General features: G+C 43.1%; 4 non-coding genes across 4 annotated transcripts; 2 read left to right on the top strand and 2 right to left on the bottom strand.

Moving 5' to 3' along the window:
• Window positions 1–3,349: 3,349 nt before the first annotated feature.
• On the bottom strand, window positions 3,350–3,422 carry TRNAT-UGU (transfer RNA threonine (anticodon UGU)). Its single transcript has one exon. It is a non-coding gene; the product is annotated as a tRNA-Thr (tRNA).
• Window positions 3,423–9,085: 5,663 nt separating this feature from the next.
• Window positions 9,086–9,168, top strand: TRNAL-CAG (transfer RNA leucine (anticodon CAG)). Its single transcript has one exon. It is a non-coding gene; the product is annotated as a tRNA-Leu (tRNA).
• A 5,263-nt stretch (window positions 9,169–14,431) lies between these two features.
• TRNAT-UGU (transfer RNA threonine (anticodon UGU)) lies at window positions 14,432–14,504 on the bottom strand. The gene has a single exon. It is a non-coding gene; the product is annotated as a tRNA-Thr (tRNA).
• A 3,061-nt stretch (window positions 14,505–17,565) lies between these two features.
• On the top strand, window positions 17,566–17,648 carry TRNAL-CAG (transfer RNA leucine (anticodon CAG)). Its single transcript has one exon. It is a non-coding gene; the product is annotated as a tRNA-Leu (tRNA).
• Window positions 17,649–18,929: the final 1,281 nt, after the last annotated feature.

Here is an 18,929-nt window from a genome sequence, read left to right as displayed (position 1 = left end):
TGTAAAGGAATGCAGAGGACAGAGAGTTTCAAAGAAGGAAAGGGATTCACTCTGGATATTGATAGGAGGGTGGTCGGTATAGTAAATAATCGCAACAGTTCAAGGACACTTGGCTTGAGCACAAAGGAAGCAATGGGTCTTAAAATGTCTCTAGAGGCCTTTGGAGAAGGACCAGGGGGACAGAACCACAATGTCCCTTGTGCTTGTAGATGTTCTTGGTGCTCGACTGGGTCGAGGCAGTTTTAGGGTGCTTTGCAGCTTCTGTGACAGAGTTGGAGACGGGAGACAGCTGTGGTTATCAGGGGGCAGGCAGTTCAATGAGCGCATCTGGACGGATGGCTGCAGGCTGGCCTACACGGCAGCTCGGGATCAGGAATCATTATCTGGATGGTGGTTCTGAAGCACTGGTCGAGGCGTCTCAGAAGGGTTTAAGGGACTGCAGCATTGCAGTCGGTTGCCGCTCGAGGGACTCGACAGGCTCGAAATTTTCCTTTAAGGCAGACTTCAGTAGATGCTTGTCAATGCACTTCTCCTAGCTTCTTCACTGGGCATGTGTCGTCCTTTAAGGCAGACAGCCCAAAGCTGAGGATTGTATTTCAGGCATATGCCTTGTCCTTGGTTTAGAGTTCAGAGAATCTCTGTCATTTTCCACCTAGGAAGGTTGCTGCAGAACCTAGCAGGGCACGCTGTGTGCTGGCTGGGTACTAGTTCTGTAGCTGCTGGAGGGTCCTCTGGATTCAGTATCTCCCACTGTTCCCTGGGAGATGTTTAGGGGAGGGATCTTGCTTCCCTCTTGGAAGTCCGGGCCATCCTTCACTTGCGGAAGATGTAAGGCAGACTGTACCTTCAGCAGATCTATCTGATTACTGTGCCCAAATTACTGGGACCCCCAAATATGTTGACTTTTATTTTTATGTTGACCCACTTTTCACCCAATATATTTGCAGGGGGAAGCCCCTGCAGCACCCCCTACATGTATTAAATACTATACCCATCTCCCCACACACATATATATGGGGTTTAAAGGGGGGTCGACATTTTAAAAAAAGGTCAATATTTTGGGGGACGCAGTAATTGTATAATCCCCCTTCAACTAGGCTCCAATGATGAGTTCTTCTTTCTTCTTCTGGTGAAGCTGTCAGATGATCTGCCAAAAGAGGGGCTCAGCCCTCTTTTAAAGCCAAATGGACCACATGGATTGGTATAGGGTACGTCTGCCTTAATGATCTAATCCTGGGTCCTCACATGTATGCGTGAGGTCATAACCAGAGTGCTTTGCAACAGAAAAGGTAAAGGGGTAGAAACATGTACTACAAAGTCCCACCCATCATCTCTGTCTGTTTTGGATCAAAGCGTCCATCTGGTTAATGAAGCTCTCCCTTGAAGATGCGGCGAGACCAGACTTTCTGGCTCCAGCAAACCACATTCTTGTATCTTCTTAATGGGGTCACCCTGTGGGGATGAGTACTGTAAACACGCAATCCCAGCCATGACATTTCACTGTCAGTCGATACTGAGGGCTGGAGCTAGCTTTCGGTTGACACAGTGCATATGAAAGGTTTGTAGGGTTTCCTGTCTCCTTTGTTAGCCTCTGCAGTCAGGCCCCATCTGGGCCTGGTTGATTTATTCTCTGATTAGTATGTTGTACCTGTGATATATATCTATCCCCCAGCCCAAAAACCGCACTCCAAATCAGAGTATTTCACCCGTTTTTATTACATACCGTTTGGGTGAATTTACACGGAATTTGAAAGAAAATGCAACTTTTACACGTGTCATTTTGCAGCAACATGTTTTAAACTTTCCACTCAGTTTTCAATTGTATGCTCTTAGTAATCCATTGCTGGGGATTGTTAGTAGCTATGCATTGTTGCTTTGGTGAGAAATTGTATTTACCGTAAAGTTTTAACCGCACATTAATTATTTATTTGTCCATTTCCTAGTGTCATTTCATAACATTACAAGGGGTTTAAAATCTGTTTTCCACTCTTATTTGGTGAAGGAAGGTAGGATTTTGATTCTGTTTTCTGCATCTTATTCCTGATTACCTGCTGTGTCTTGCTATCTATTCGTGAAAAACTGGATAAAAAGTCACACAGTTTGCAATTAGTTTTGTTTGGTATCACATGAATAAACCCAATAGATGCAAGTAATCAACAGTGCACAGGACCATTTTCCCACACATTTTCATAATGCCTTTGCCCCATAAAATATGCCGGTATATAATGTTCATGATGGCTGTGCATGTCCACGTAGCCTGCACCAATATATGCCAATATTACCATATAAGGTCTGCCTACAAGTAAACAATTATATGTCACGGAAGGAAAGTCTATCCAGACTGGCTATATCAAGACAGGCCAGTGTACCACCTAACCACACTCATGTTTGCTTTTACCTTTGTTGCAATGTATACATATGCCATGACACACACAGAATATATTGGTCAAACTGGAGCCACCTATGTAAGCCAGTTTAGCCATGTAATGACACTCATTTTTGCTTTACCCCTGATACCAAGTAGAAAGTAACAAATGCCATGCCACAAAAAGAAAGTAAATGCTCACTGACACCATAGGCCAGACTAGCCACATGATAACACGTATCATGCTTGCTTTACCCTTGATGCCAAGTAAAACATGACATGCCACATTATGAAAGTAAATGCTGTGCAAACAAAGCACGTGGGTGGACTGTGCTGCCTGCCACTCAGGCGAGGTATCCGCACCCCTCCACCCATAGTAATAGGGCTCCACTGTCCCTTTTTTCAAAATGTTGTATAGTCTATTAAAGTTCGTCTTGCTGTGACAATAAATGTGGTTTAAACATTATAAAATGGTGCCTGTATATAAAAAATATTGGCAAGTTTGGTAGAGTGCGAAATCTTCCATTCTGGTCATTCACCAAGGTTGTGTTCTTGAACTTCACTGGTATTTTTCCGTTGGTGTTTGATAATGAACTTTGCTGCAAGTTACATAATTATTTAATTTTCAAGTTGTTTTGTTCGTTATAATAAAACGTGTCTGAAATGTGTTTCACGCTTTATTTATTTATGGACTTCATGAATTATCGGCAATATGATATTCTCTTCTGCTGTTCAATTTTTCATACAATAGTAGTATTTATTGCATTGCAGTAACGTAATGGACTATCAGTGGCTCACCATTTCTGGGTGTTCCATCGCTATTGCATACATGGAAGAGTTCAATGCGCTTCGAAAAGCACACCCCAATTATCATGCTGTTTTTGTATTACTGGAATGTTTCCATGTGTGCAATTAGGATACTCTTTGAGTGTTCTATACTGTTTAAAATATCAACCGCCACCTGAAAAAAGACAAAATTACAACAGGCCCCAGCGAGATTTGAACTCGCGACCCCTGGTTTACAAGACCAGTGCTCTAACCCCTGAGCTATGGAGCCAGACATTGGAGTCCTCCATACAAAAAAAACCTGACAACATGAATGTTTTACCTCACAGTACATGTCTTACTGTTTCTTTAAGAATGCGAGAGTTGCTTCAAAAGAGCAACATACTATGTGTGTCAGCCAAACCAAAGACAAGAAAGAGAAGGGAGGAAACGGGCTTTGGCACTCAGTCACACCCTTTGCTGACTTTATGGTGTTCTGTAAATCATTCAGTAGTTATAGCATTCAGATCTGTGCTGGCCAGGAGAAATGCACACTCATTTATGTATTACAACTTTCTACTTGCAACCATTTCTGACTGAACAGCCTTTATACTAAAACTTGGAAAAAAGGGAAAGGGAAGTGGTATTTAAAAATGTGAGGAAGGGAGTGAAAATGTGCAACGCCGGGCTGTTAAAGGGTTTTGAATTAAAAGCAGAGTCTGCAAAATAGGACAGTAATGACACATAGACAGCCTGACACTGAAATGATGCAATGGCAGTATTGCTAATAACGAAGTACCATTCACCAGACCGCATAGTGTATCTGTTCAGTGGGCAGTTAGAATCTCTTCTTCTTTCTTACATGTGTGCACAATACTTTCCAGCTTCTCCTTCATCTCACTTCACCGTTCTTTTCTTTCCAGCAGAATAAGATTGGCTTTCCCAGGAAGGGTCATAATATGTCTCAGAAAAGTTTTTTGCACTTTAAAATTACCACAGTAGTGATTTGGCACAGTGCAAAGCATAGTTACAGAACATACCATGTAGCAATCTCTCTTCCCAGTTGTGATTTACAACCTCAAATCTCCATGACAAACACATCTGCTTTAAAGAGTGGCATGGGACCATTTGAAGAATCGCACCAGTTTCAATTTATAATCCTGAAAAAAGATTAACATGGACTACGTGGATGAGATAGATACGCCCTTACTACAGGCATCTGAGTATAGTGGACAGACTGATCTCTTCATCCTTCCAATGCCAGTAAATTCAGAGTTAGCAAAATGGGTAATAACCTGCTAAGAGATAGCGCTTTGAATTACTTGTGCATGTGCTACCATAATTATGATTGTCTCGCTAAAAAAGCAAATGGATCTCTTTGAACTCAGAGCAGTTGCCCTGTGGGGTGTAATCAAAGGCTCCAAACCAACCGAACTGAAGGGGCCACTGAAAAAATGACCTGGCCGTCTTTATAGAAAAACCTTCACACCGAAAATTGGCCTATCATGGCAGACTTTGGGGTTTCAGCAAGTAACACAAGGAAGGGCCATGTGAAAAAGTCCTACCAGTCATTACAAAAAGAAAAGCACCATTCTAATTCACAAGTGGCAGGAGAAATTCAAAGGTCCCGTTCACATGAAAAACAGGAGTTTCAAACATTGTCACCAAAATGGCTTCGCATGTGTCTTTGCAGCTTAAAGCAAGACATGATAAAAAGATGCCCCGGCTAACATAGGGAAAAGACATAGTTTGTGTTGACAAGATGTAATGTATATTATGCTTCACATGCAAAATACCGGCAAACATTTCAAAAGAAAAGCCCACTTTGTTTCCATGAAAAGTTCCTGTAGGCGTTGTGGGGCAACTGTCACAAAGGACTCCCCCACCGAAAGCCTGACTTCCATCCCAGCTGTTTACAACTGCAATAAAGTGGCCACTAAGGGTGTTGAAAACAAAACTTCCCCCGGACTGGGAGTCTCTGAAAGCTCATTTCCGTGCAGGCAGGTGACCTAGCCAGTGCATGACCTGAATTTAGGGGGGAGGTGTGAACGCAGGGACTGCAATCAAGGCCGAACCTTGAACAAAATACAGGAAAATAGAAGCTTTCTTGATTGAAATGGTGGTCCCCTACAGATAAGAGGACAGCAGTGGGGATCTCTGTGTTGGCCGGTGCATCCCAGGTATTTACGATCTGCAGTCTATACTTCAAACAACAAAGGGATTAATACAAAAAAAAACTCTGGTCACAGGCTGGCCCAGAGTGGCAAATGGCCTGGAGACCAGAGAGCTACAATTTGCATAACAGGAAGATTTGCTTTAATTTAAAAGTACTATTATCATTTAGCCATTTTTCTAAGCAACCATAAATTGTACTGCCTTCATGTTCATGTCATTGTTCAGATAATTTCCAGGCGAATTTGTTGAAATAAAATTCATCCACCTGCAACTTAGGGGATTGTAATGAACGGCTAAAATGTGTACTTGGCTGCTCTGAACATGTTCTGAATTTGAGAGTTGGCAAACTGGCAGAGGGTAAAATTAGGAATGTGCGGAGTAAATTGCATGTTCCTAAGGATTATGCTTTTTGTAAAAATGGCCGAAAATTGAAAAACGATCATGCAAAATGGTGCGGGAGACAAACAGATTGTGTGCGGCAGCAATGGCCTTTACTTTCATTCGGGGCGGGGAGGCACAGCACAAAACTGCCGCATCTCTGCCCACAGAACACTGACAGTTCACCACCACTAGGTCCGGGAACCTTGTTGGGGGTGTGCAGACCGCCGCACGACATCCTGTCTCCTTTTTTTGTATCCCATTCTTTTTCAAGCTCTGAACATGGAGCATTTTCTGTTTCACCGCTGGTTAGACTGGGTTAACTCAGAGGGCTTGAATGGCCAACCACAGGCTAAAACGGCCGATTGCAGGTCGGGAGCCGGACCAGGCACTCGCCTTCCATATTTTCTTATTTTTGATGCTCCGATCACAGAGCGAGCCTCCTTCTCCCCCAGGCAGGCTGCACAGATGCTGCAGTGAAGCAGCAGCCCTGTGCCACCTCAACTGTTTCCAACTTTTATCATAGCGTTTTCCGTAGCTCACCGACTTGGCATCCTGGGCATGCATCATAGGGGCACTGACTCTCCATGACCTACCAACAAGGGGGTCTCCCACAGTCGGATTGAGTGCGCCGCCGATGACCGCCAGATGAAAGCCGCATCAGTGGTGGTAGGACGACGGGCAGCCAACACGGCAGGCTCGTGAAACCTTTGTCCCCATTGTTGCGGCTGGACCTGCGGTCATGCAGGCTAGTCGGACCATCGCTGGGGGCACCCATTATATGCATTCACAGAGACAGGTGTGGGCTGGCTCACAGGTACACAGGCCAACCCAAGGGCTGAAGGGGGCACCCAGCATACGCACACACAGTTCCCGCTGCAGGGATCACCCTGTTCTCCGTGGCCACACAGACTTACATGGCAGTCATGGTCACACGACTGCATCGTGGCCTGGGGGCACCCAGCGCATGCACAAGGACCTGGATCCATTCAGATTCAGTGGTGCTGCATGGGCTGTGCTCACACAGCATCATCCTGCAGGGGAGACAGAGTTGACATGCAGGGGCTCTGCCTGGAACACAGGGAGTGGGGACAGAGTTCCCTCACAGGGGCTCTGCCATCATGAAGGGCTTTGCACAGGCAGGCACTCTGCCGGGAAGGCCGCGCTGGCGCAGAGCAGAATAACACGCCGCAGGCAGGAGTCTGGAGGTCTTGACTGACGAACGAGAAACTGCGTGTCCCTTTTATTGGGTTACCAATGAAATGTATGCCTCAAGAAACCTATGGGGCATGTACCTGGTCACTCTACATGAGAAAAAATCTTTTCTTAATTATTCAATATTGATCAGGAAAGTATTACTTCATTTAAATCAAAATTTCAAGAAACAGAAAAAACACTTTGTAAATCTCTTTTACAGACAATTGTATTCTTAGTTCATACAATGTTTTTGACAACCTGAATTACAGCATTCATTAAACAAAATAGTTGTACACACTAAGATTTTCATCAAATAAAAAAGCAACAGTTCTTAGCAGAAAATAATGTCATTCAGAAAGAATTCTGCAAAATGTGCTGAATTTATAGTTTTAAGTGTCAATTCAACAGAAAGGTTTTTTTTCCCCACACAATCACAATCACATGTTGTTAATCCACTAGGCGTTTCGGGGTTATCTTGACCCCTTCTTCATGTGCTGATGTGATTTGTATTATTTTCACTATTTCGTAAAACAAATTTCAAAGAAAACAAAGATTTGTACTAGGTTTGTCTATGTAGCATAGTGAACACCAATATATCATGAACAAATTTTGAGACACCCTAAGAGTGAATTTCACTGACCTTGGAAGTATCCAGGGTCTATATAGCCATCACTGACTCTCGTGTCACTTCTGATTCTTGCCACTGGTTGATAATTGCTGGTAGTCTGGTATTGTAACCATCCTCAATGGTCCTGTCCCAATGGCCTAGCAAAATGTTGCACCCACTCTATGAAGAAGGAATAATCGCATGCCCAAATTATCAAAACCTGCACTCAATACTGCCTCCCTGCACCCAGCGCTCACTAAATCCAATGGCTAAAATAAATGCCTCAAGGAAAACTTACCCACAGCTCGAGACTTTCCAAAAAGCAACTCGGGAACAGCGAATCAGCTGCAAACACAGCCTCCCGTCCCGCGGTGCGTTTGTATTCGATATTTCAATGTGTCACATGATCGTAACTCGGATCACGTGATCAGGAAACGTACGTTTCTTGAAGGACTATCGCCCCAATTTCTCTGCCCCAACGTGGTATATCTACCTAAAAAACACCACGTTTGGTATATGTAATATTATTGCCACTATTACTCATACAAAAGGGCTCGATGTGTAATGAAGGACACAGTCCCTGTACCGTTGTGCCGCCTCAAGGGATCACAAAGTGATCACGTGATGACGTGTCTGTGATGAGACACGCCATCAAGGGATTTATGTGCCGTCTGTTATTGTTATAGCTGCGCCTCCTGTTAAAGATAAGTGTGAAAGTCTACTGCTGAGATATATTACTGCTGAGATTCAATACAGGTTCTCAGTTTGGGAAGATCACATAATGAACGCCAATTCTCTTATTACGTTCACGGGCAAGCTCTTCCTGCTTTGTATCATGGTAAGTAAAAATTCATATTCTACTGACATATATCCGAAATGATGCTCACTATGGAGCACCATGTCCTAATTAAGGGTAGATCATCTAGTGAATATGAACAGAATCAGCTCTAATCTATGAACATATATTGGGTTAATCACATGCTGCACGGACACGTGGTACCGCACAAGCATTAAGCAGGGACTTGTCATTTCTTAAAGGGGAGCACACCACAGTGCTGATCAGATTCCCACATACCTCACCAGTCTCCCCCATCCCTTATCAATGCCCTTCAGACAATGAAGGGGCTGTGTCCTGAGACACCTGGCAAGTAATACGATTCCTTGAGTAATACGAATACAGACAATCCTCAAAAAATATATTAGGGCAACTATTAAGATCACTCTGCGTTCAACAGGCTCCTACTGATTGGTTGTCGCTACCTTTTCTTGTTATGCAATAGAAAGTTACTCATTAGAGAAACTGGATCCTATTCTTTGCTTCTGTACATTACATCTATGTGTATGTGCAATGAAGTGGTGAGAGATGCAAAGAATGGAAAATAACATAAAAAGACGTGTGCAAACTCATCTGCGTGGATCACCATTATAACCATGCGAGGCAAATGATACTGTGCAAATATGTGTTAATTTGTCAGTTATTATGATTCCAAATCCCAAGATTATCAGTCATTTCACCAGTAATTAAAAGAATTGCAAAGGAGTGTCCTGACATTAGTACATGGTGATAACTGCAGACCTTGTCACGTGCTCGTCAGTTCGTCAGGATGGCCGAGCGGTCTAAGGCGCTGCGTTCAGGTCGCAGTCTCCTCTGGAGGCGTGGGTTCGAATCCCACTTCTGACATGAATTATTTTAGAAAATAACTATATAGTCTTAATAGTGTCTGCATCCAGAAACACAATTATGTGCAACATTGTTGTCGGCTCTTCCTAGAATAGTTGTTTTCTAATGCCTCGTGAAATAGATTGTAAATGAACTTCTTTAGGAGAGTGAATAATATTTACTTTCTGTCATTTTGAATCAGGTTGGGAATAGTTGCAGCTTCACTCTAAATGTCTCATGCCACAAGTCATGTGAATTTTGAAACATTATTGTCTTTCTATCCCTGTGGCATATTTTCTGTGTTAGTCTCAACATAAGCAGGCCCTCCATTTACAATTGCACACTTTCATATTCACTCTCCCTTTAGATATCCACACTAACACGTTCAAATGCTATCTTTAAAAACACAATAAGCATACAAACTAAGCAGTGGTTAAAGTGAGGAGAAAAGGTCGGGAGCGGCTACCACTACTTTCATTTTGTACTGTTAACAGTTCTACTACTTTTGTAATCATTTTAATCATTCCGGAACTGTTCTTTGTGAAGTTAAATCACATTTCTCTATTTTACAATCCAATAGCAGTAAAGGCTAAACTGAAGTATGTTTCAACTTGATTGGCTGTCAACCAGTAATGAAAAATGTGTTGTATGTTACTCCTTTCCTGCCTACTCTTTTCCCCGCCAGGGTCACTGTTCCACTACTTTTTTGGATGCACTTCTACCACTGAAACTAAGCCACCTACACATGGCTTTTGTACGCCCCTCACACCTTCTTCTTACACTGATTGCTTAAGGTCTACGATATTCCTGGATGCTGCAAACCCCCACACAAGTTAACCCTTTTTCACAATCAAGGGTGGAACATTGTGCTTTTGAGGGTGCTGATCTGTGCACCCGGGCCATTGATCACTGACAATCCTCCAAGTATTTGGAGGAGGTGAAGGCACTGGTGAGGTCTTAGAAGTAGAAGAGGACAGAGGCAGGGGAGGGAGGTCCTCAAATGGACAACCCCAGAGATACATTGGAGGGGCAGGTAGATATGTCCATCATGTGGTAGGAGGGGACTGCTGCAGCTAGAACCCTGGAGGAGGTGTTTGGAATGGAGGAAGTTCACAAAGCAGGGTGAGGATACTGCTGCAAATGAGGGGGGATGACTGCCTGGAGAAGACTTAAGGGGGGTTGATCAGCCTGCGAAAGTACCACAGCAGAAGGTATACCTACTTGATTGAGAGGATGAGAGGCATACATAAGAAGAGGTGGCGGTAGTATATGTGCCTCTTCTAGCCATAGAGGAGAGGGAAAGCCTGGAGTTGCCTGCGGAGTGGTGACCTGAAACACACCATAACACATTACACAGAATGCTTAATAGTGGTACTATTTTATCCTGCCATGAGGGAAGACCACCCACATGAGTGGATCTTGAGGTCTTCTGCATGGTGTAGGGCTGTGAGAAGAGGCTCAAGTGGGAAAACAAGCCAAGCAGCTAGGGGGGGGCATAGCCTAGGGATTATGCCCATGAGGACTCATGTGCACAGGTGGCACAGAAGGGTGCGCCAAGCACACGTGTCCTCAAAGCCTTGTAACAATGCAGCAACCACTATGTGGCAAACCAACTTCTGGTGCACCAGTAGTCCTGGTATGAATATCACTTTCTAAACCATCAATCAGCCCCACACCTCTAGTACACGAGAAGGGATCCGAACAGATTGGAAGAATAAGCAAATTATAAACCTCCTTGTCCAGTTTTGGTAACGTGGACAGAATGGCAGGCTTATCTCCGAAAGCATTTGGGTCATTGATTAGTTGCAACACAGCAAAAATACAATTATTACCCAATGATAAAAGGGACTGTCCAGTCAAGGTGTATAAAAATATCTACTTTATTATTATTAACAAAAGACAGTTCTAGCAACATTATGAAATACAACTCACCCTGTAAAGGAATGCAGAGGACAGAGAGTTTCAAAGAAGGAAAGGGATTCACTCTGGATATTGACAGGAGGGTGGTCGGTATAGTAAATAATCGCAACAGTTCAAGGACACTTGGCTTGAGCACAAAGGAAGCAATGGGTCTTAAAATGTCTCTAGAGGCCTTTGGAGAAGGACCAGGGGGACAGAACCACAATGTCCCTTGTGCTTGTAGATGTTCTTGGTGCTCGACTGGGTGGAGGCAGTTTTAGGGTGCTTTGCAGCTTCTGTGACAGAGTTGGAGACGGGAGACAGCTGTGGTTATCAGGGGGCAGGCAGTTCAATGAGCGCATCTGGACGGATGGCTGCAGGCTGGCCTACACGGCAGCTCGGGATCAGGAATCATTATCTGGATGGTGCTTCTGAAGCACTGGTCGAGGCGTCTCAGAAGGGTTTAAGGGACTGCAGCATTGCAGTCGGTTGCCGCTCGAGGGACTCGACAGGCTCGAAATTTTCCTTTAAGGCAGACTTCAGTAGATGCTTGTCAATGCACTTCTCCTAGCTTCTTCACTGGGCATGTGTCGTCCTTTAAGGCAGACAGCCCAAAGCTGAGGATTGTATTTCAGGCATATGCCTTGTCCTTGGTTTAGAGTTCAGAGAATCTCTGTCATTTCCCACCTAGGAAGGTTGCTGCAGAACCTAGCAGGGCACGCTGTGTGCTGGCTGGGTACTAGTTCTGTAGCTGCTGGAGGGTCCTCTGGATTCAGTATCTCCCACTGTTCCCTGGGAGATGTTTAGGGGAGGGATCTTGCTTCCCTCTTGGAAGTCCGGGCCATCCTTCACTTGCGGAAGATGTAAGGCAGACTGTACCTTCAGCAGATCTATCTGATTACTGTGCCCAAATTACTGGGACCCCCAAATATGTTGACTTTTATTTTTATGTTGACCCACTTTTCACCCAATATATTTGCAGGGGGAAGCCCCTGCAGCACACCCTACATGTATTAAATACTATACCCATCTCCCCACACACATATATACAGGGTTTAAAGGGGGGTCGACATTTTAAAAAAAGGTCAATATTTTGGGGGACGCAGTAATTGTATAATCCCCCTTCAACTAGGCTCCAATGATGAGTTCTTCTTTCTTCTTCTGGTGAAGCTGTCAGATGATCTGCCAAAAGAGGGGCTCAGCCCTCTTTTAAAGCCAAATGGACCACATGGATTGGTATAGGGTACGTCTGCCTTAATGATCTAATCCTGGGTCCTCACATGTATGCGTGAGGTCATAACCAGAGTGCTTTGCAACAGAAAAGGTAAAGGGGTAGAAACATGTACTACAAAGTCCCACCCATCATCTCTGTCTGTTTTGGATCAAAGCGTCCATCTGGTTAATGGAGCTCTCCCTTGAAGATGCGGCGAGACCAGACTTTCTGGCTCCAGCAAACCACATTCTTGTATCTTCTTAATGGGGTCACCCTGTGGGGATGAGTACTGTAAACACGCAATCCCAGCCATGACATTTCACTGTCAGTCGATACTGAGGGCTGGAGCTAGCTTTCGGTTGACACAGTGCATATGAAAGGTTTGTAGGGTTTCCTGTCTCCTTTGTTAGCCTCTGCAGTCAGGCCCCATCTGGGCCTGGTTGATTTATTCTCTGATTAGTATGTTGTACCTGTGATATATATCTATCCCCCAGCCCAAAAACCGCACTCCAAATCAGAGTATTTCACCCGTTTTTATTACATACCGTTTGGGTGAATTTACACGGAATTTGAAAGAAAATGCAACTTTTACACGTGTCATTTTGCAGCAACATGTTTTAAACTTTCCACTCAGTTTTCAATTGTATGCTCTTAGTAATCCATTGCTGGGGATTGTTAGTAGCTATGCATTGTTGCTTTAGTGAGAAATTGTATTTACCGTAAAGTTTTAACCGCACATTAATTATTTATTTGTCCATTTCCTAGTGTCATTTCATAACATTACAAGGGGTTTAAAATCTGTTTTCCACTCTTATTTGGTGAAGGAAGGTAGGATTTTGATTCTGTTTTCTGCATCTTATTCCTGATTACCTGCTGTGTCTTGCTATCCATTCGTGAAAAACTGGATAAAAAGTCACACAGTTTGCAATTAGTTTTGTATGGTATCACATGAATAAACCCAATAGATGCAAGTAATCAACAGTGCACAGGACCATTTTCCCACACATTTTCATAATGCCTTTGCCCCATAAAATATGCCGGTATATAATGTTCATGATGGCTGTGCATGTCCACGTAGCCTGCACCAATATATGCCAATATTACCATATAAGGTCTGCCTACAAGTAAACAATTATGTGTCACGGAAGGAAAGTCTATCCAGACTGGCTATATCAAGACAGGCCAGTGTACCACCTAACCACACTCATGTTTGCTTTTACCTTTGTTGCAATGTATACATATGCCATGACACACACAGAATATATTGGTCAAACTGGAGCCACCTATGTAAGCCAGTTTAGCCATGTAATGACACTCATTTTTGCTTTACCCCTGATACCAAGTAGAAAGTAACAAATGCCATGCCACAAAAAGAAAGTAAATGCTCACTGACACCATAGGCCAGACTAGCCACATGATAACACGTATCATGCTTGCTTTACCCTTGATGCCAAGTAAAACATGACATGCCACATTATGAAAGTAAATGCTGTGCAAACAAAGCACGTGGGTGGACTGTGCTGCCTGCCACTCAGGCGAGGTATCCGCACCCCTCCACCCATAGTAATGGGGCTCCACTGTCCCTTTTTTCAAAATGTTGTATAGTCTATTAAAGTTCGTCTTGCTGTGACAATAAATGTGGTTTAAACATTATAAAATGTTGCCTGTATATAAAAAATATTGGCAAGTTTGGTAGAGTGCGAAATCTTCCATTCTGGTCATTCACCAAGGTTGTGTTCTTGAACTTCACTGGTATTTTTCCGTTTGTGTTTGATAATGAACTTTGCTGCAAGTTACATAATTATTTCATTTTCAAGTTGTTTTGTTCGTTATAATAAAACGTGTCTGAAATGTGTTTCACGCTTTATTTATTTATGGACTTCATGAATTATCGGCAATATGATATTCTCTTCTGCTGTTCAATTTTTCATACAATAGTAGTATTTATTGCATTGCAGTAACGTAATGGACTATCAGTGGCTCACCATTTCTGGGTGTTCCATCGCTATTGCATACATGGAAGAGTTCAATGCGCTTCGAAAAGCACACCCCAATTATCATGCTGTTTTTGTATTACTGGAATGTTTCCATGTGTGCAATTAGGATACTCTTTGAGTGTTCTATACTGTTTAAAATATCAACCGCCACCTGAAAAAAAGACAAAATTACAACAGGCCCCAGCGAGATTTGAACTCGCGACCCCTGGTTTACAAGACCAGTGCTCTAACCCGTGAGCTATGGAGCCAGACATTGCAGTCCTCCATACAAAAAAAAACCTGACAACATGAATGTTTTACCTCACAGTACATGTCTTACTGTTTCTTTAAGAATGCGAGAGTTGCTTCAAAAGAGCAACATACTATGTGTGTCAGCCAAACCAAAGACAAGAAAGAGAAGGGAGGAAACGGGCTTTGGCACTCAGTCACACCCTTTGCTGACTTTATGGTGTTCTGTAAATCATTCAGTAGTTATAGCATTCAGATCTGTGCTGGCCAGGAGAAATGTACACTCATTTATGTATTACAACTTTCTACTTGCAACCATTTCTGACTGAACAGCCTTTATACTAAAACTTGGAAAAAAGGGAAAGGGAAGTGGTATTTAAAAATGTGAGGAAGGGAGTCAAAATGTGCAACGCCGGGCTGTTAAAAGGTTTTGAATTAAAAGCAGAGTCTGCAAAATAGGACAGTAATGGCACGTAGACAGCCTGACACTGAAATGATGCAATGGCAGTATTGCTAATAACAAAGTACCATTCACCAGACTGCATAGTGTATCTGTTCAGTGGGCAGTTAGAATCTCTTCTTCTTTCTTACATGTGTGCACAATACTTTCCAGCTTCTCCTTCATCTCACTTCACCGTTCTTTTCTTTCCAGCAGAATAAGATTGGCTTTCCCAGGCAGGGTCATAATATGTCTCAGAAAAGTTTTTTGCACTTTAAAATTACCACAGTAGTGATTTGGCACAGTGCAAAGCGTAGTTACAGAACATACCATGTAGCAATCTCTCTTCCCAGTTGTGATTTACAACCTCAAATCTCCATGACAAGCACATCTGCTTTAAAGAGTGGCATGGGACCATTTGAAGAATCGCACCAGTTTCAATTTATAATCCTGAAAAAAGATTAACATGGACTACGTGGATGAGATATATACACCCTTACTACAGGCATCTGAGTATAGTGGACAGACTGATCTCTTCATCCTTCCAATGCCAGTAAATTCAGAGTTAGCAAAATGGGTAATAACCTGCTAAGAGCTAGCACTTTGAATTACTTGTGCATGTGCTACCATAATTTTGATTGTCTCGCTAAAAAAGCAAATGGATCTCTTTGAACTCAGAGCAGTTGCCCTGTGGGGTTTAATCAAAGGCTCCAAACCAACGGAACTGAAGGGGCCACTGAAAAAATGACCTGGCCGTCTTTATAGAAAAACCTTCACACAGAAAATTGGCCTATCATGGCAGACTGTGGGGTTTCAGCAAGTAACACAAGGAAGGGCCATGTGAAAAGTCCTACCAGTCATTACAAAAAGAAAAGCACCATTCTAATTCACAAGTGGCATGAGAAATTCAAAGGTCCCGTTCACATGAAAAAACAGGAGTTTCAAACATTGTCTTTGCAGCTTAAAGCAAGACATGATAAAAATATGCCCCAGCTAACAATGGGAAAAGACATAGTTTGTGTTGACAAGATGTAATGTATATTATGCTTCACATGCAAAATACCGGCAAAAATTTCAAAAGAAAAGCCCACTTTGTTTCCATGAAAAGTTCCTGTAGTTGTTGTGGGGCAACTGTCACAAAGGACTCCCCCACCGAAAGCCTGACTTCCATCCCAGCTGTTTACAACTGCAATAAAGTGGCCACTAAGGGTGTTGAAAACAAAACTTCCCCCGGACTGGGAGTCTCTGAAAGCTCATTTCCGTGCAGGCAGGTGACCTAGCCAGTGCATGACCTGAATTTAGGGGGGAGGTGTGAACGCAGGGACTGCAATCAAGGCCGAACCTTGAACAAAATACAGGAAAATAGAAGCTTTCTTGATTGAAATGGTGGTCCCCTACAAATAAGAGGACAGCAGTGGGGATCTCTGTGTTGGCCGGTGCATCCCAGGTATTTACGATCTGCAGTCTATACTTCAAACAACAAAGGGACTAATACAAAAAAACTCTGGTCGCAGGCTGGCCCAGAGTGGCAAATGGCCTGGAGACCAGAGAGCTACAATTTGCATAACAGGTGGTGCTGCAGGGGCTGTGCTCACACAGCATCATCCTGCAGGGGAGACAGAGTTGACATGCAGGGGCTCTGCCTGGAACACAGGGAGTGGGGACAGAGTTCCCTCACAGGTGCTCTGCCATCATGAAGGGCTTTGCACAGGCAGGCACTCTGCCTGGAAGGCCGTGCTGGCGCAGAGCAGAATAACACGCTGTAGGCAGGAGTCTGGAGGTCTTGACTGACGAACGAGAAACTGCGTGTCCCTTTTATTGGGTTACCAATGAAATGTATGCCTCAAGAAACCTATGGGGCATGTACCTGGTCACTCTACACGAGAAAAAATCTCTTCTTAATTATTCAATATTGATCAGGAAAGTATTACTTCATTTAAATCAAAATTTCAAGAAACAGAAAAAACACTTTGTAAATCTCTTTTACAGACAATTGTATTCTTAGTTCATACAATGTTTTTGACAACCTGAATTACAGCATTCATTAAACAAAATAGTTTTACACACTAAGATTTTCATCAAATAAAAAAGCAACAGTTCTTAGCAGAAAATAATGTCATTCAGAAAGAATTCTGCAAAATGTGTTGAATTTATAGTTTTAAGTGTCAATTCAACAGAAAGGTTTTTTTCCCCACACAATCACAATCACATGTTGTTAATCCACTACGCGTTTCGGGGTTATCTTGACCCCTTCTTCATGTGCTGATGTGGTTTGTATTATTTTCACTATTTCGTAAAACAAATTTCAAAGAAAACAAAGATTTGTACTAGATTTGTCTCTGTAGCATAGTGAACACCAATATATCATGAAAAAATTTGAGACACCCTAAGAGTGAATTTCACTGACCTTGGAAGTATCCAGGGTCTATATAGCCATCACTGACTCTCGTGTCACTTCTGATTCTGATTATAACCATGCGAGGCAAATGATACTGTGCAAATATGTGTTAATTTGTGAGTTATTATGATTCCAAATCCCAAGATTATCAGTCATTTCACCAGTAATTAAAAGAATTGCAGAGGAGTGACTTGACATTGGTACGTGGTGATAACTGCAGACCTTGTCATGTGCTCGTCAGTGCATCAGGATGGCCGAGCGGTCTAAGGCGCTGCGTTCAGGTCGCAGTCTCCTCTGGAGGCGTGGGTTCGAATCCCACTTCTGACATGATTTATTTTGGTAAATAACTATATAGTTTTAATAGTGTGCGCATCCAGAAACACAATTATGTGCAACATTGTTGTCGACTCTTCCTAGAATAGTTGTTTTCTAATGCCTCGTGAAATAGATTGTAAATGAACTTCTTTAGGAGAGTGAATAATATTTACTTTCTGTCATTTTGAATCAGGTTGGGAATAGTTGCAGCTTCACTCTAAATGTCTCATGCCACAAGTCATGTGAATTTTGAAACATTATTGTCTTTCTATCCCTGTGGCATATTTTCTGTGTTGGTCTCAACATAAGCAGGCCCTCCATTTACAATTGCACACTTTCATATTCACTCTCCCTTTAGATATCCACACTAACACGTTCAAATGCTATCTTAAAAAACACAATAAGCATACAAACTAAGCAGTGGTTAAAGTGAGCAGAAAAGGTCGGGAGCGGCTACCACTACTTTCATTTTGTACTGTTAACAGTTCTACTACTTTTGTAATCATTTTAATCATTCCGGAACTGTTCTTTGTGAAGTTAAATCACATTTCTCTACAATCCAATAGCAGTAAAGGCTAAACTGAAGTAGGTTTCAACTTGATTGGCTGTCAACCAGTAATGAAAAATGTGTTGTATGTTGCTCCTTTCCTGCCTACTCTTTTCCCCGCAAGGGTCACTGTTCCACTACTTTTTTGGATGCACTTCTACCACTGAAACTAAGCCACCTACACATGGCTATTGTACGCCCCTCACACCGTCTTCTTACACTGATTGCTTAAGGTCTACGATATTCCTGGATGCTGCCCACCCCCACACAAGTTAACCCTTTTTCACAATCAAGGGTGGAACATTGTGCTTTTGAGGGTGCTGATCTGTGCGCCTGGGCCATTGACCACTGACAATCCTCCAAGTTTTTGGAGGAGGTGGAGGCACTGGTGAGGTCTTAGAAGTAGAAGAGGACAGAGGCAGGGGAGGGAGGTCCTGAAATGGACAACCCCAGAGATACATTGGAGAGGCAGGTAGACATGTCCATCATGTGGTAGGAGGGGACTGCTGCAGCTAGAACCCTGAAGGAGGTGTTTGGAATGGAGGAAGTTCACAAAGCAGGGTGAGGATACTGCTGCAAATGAGGGGGGGTGACTGCCTGGAGAAGACTTAAGGGGGGTTGATTAGCCCGCGAAAGTGCCACAGCAGAAGGTAGACCTACTTGATTGAGAGGATGAGAGGCATACATAAGAAGAGGTGGCGGTAGTATATGTGCCTCTTCTAGCCATAGAGGAGAGGGAAAGCCTG

The sequence above is a fragment of the Ambystoma mexicanum genome, assembly GCF_040938575.1.
Source record: "Ambystoma mexicanum isolate Mex_15411 chromosome 12 unlocalized genomic scaffold, UKY_AmexF1_1 Mex_chr12_unloc.1, whole genome shotgun sequence".
Taxonomy (NCBI): domain Eukaryota; kingdom Metazoa; phylum Chordata; class Amphibia; order Caudata; family Ambystomatidae; genus Ambystoma; species Ambystoma mexicanum.
This window is presented reverse-complemented; position numbering and strand designations above follow the sequence as displayed.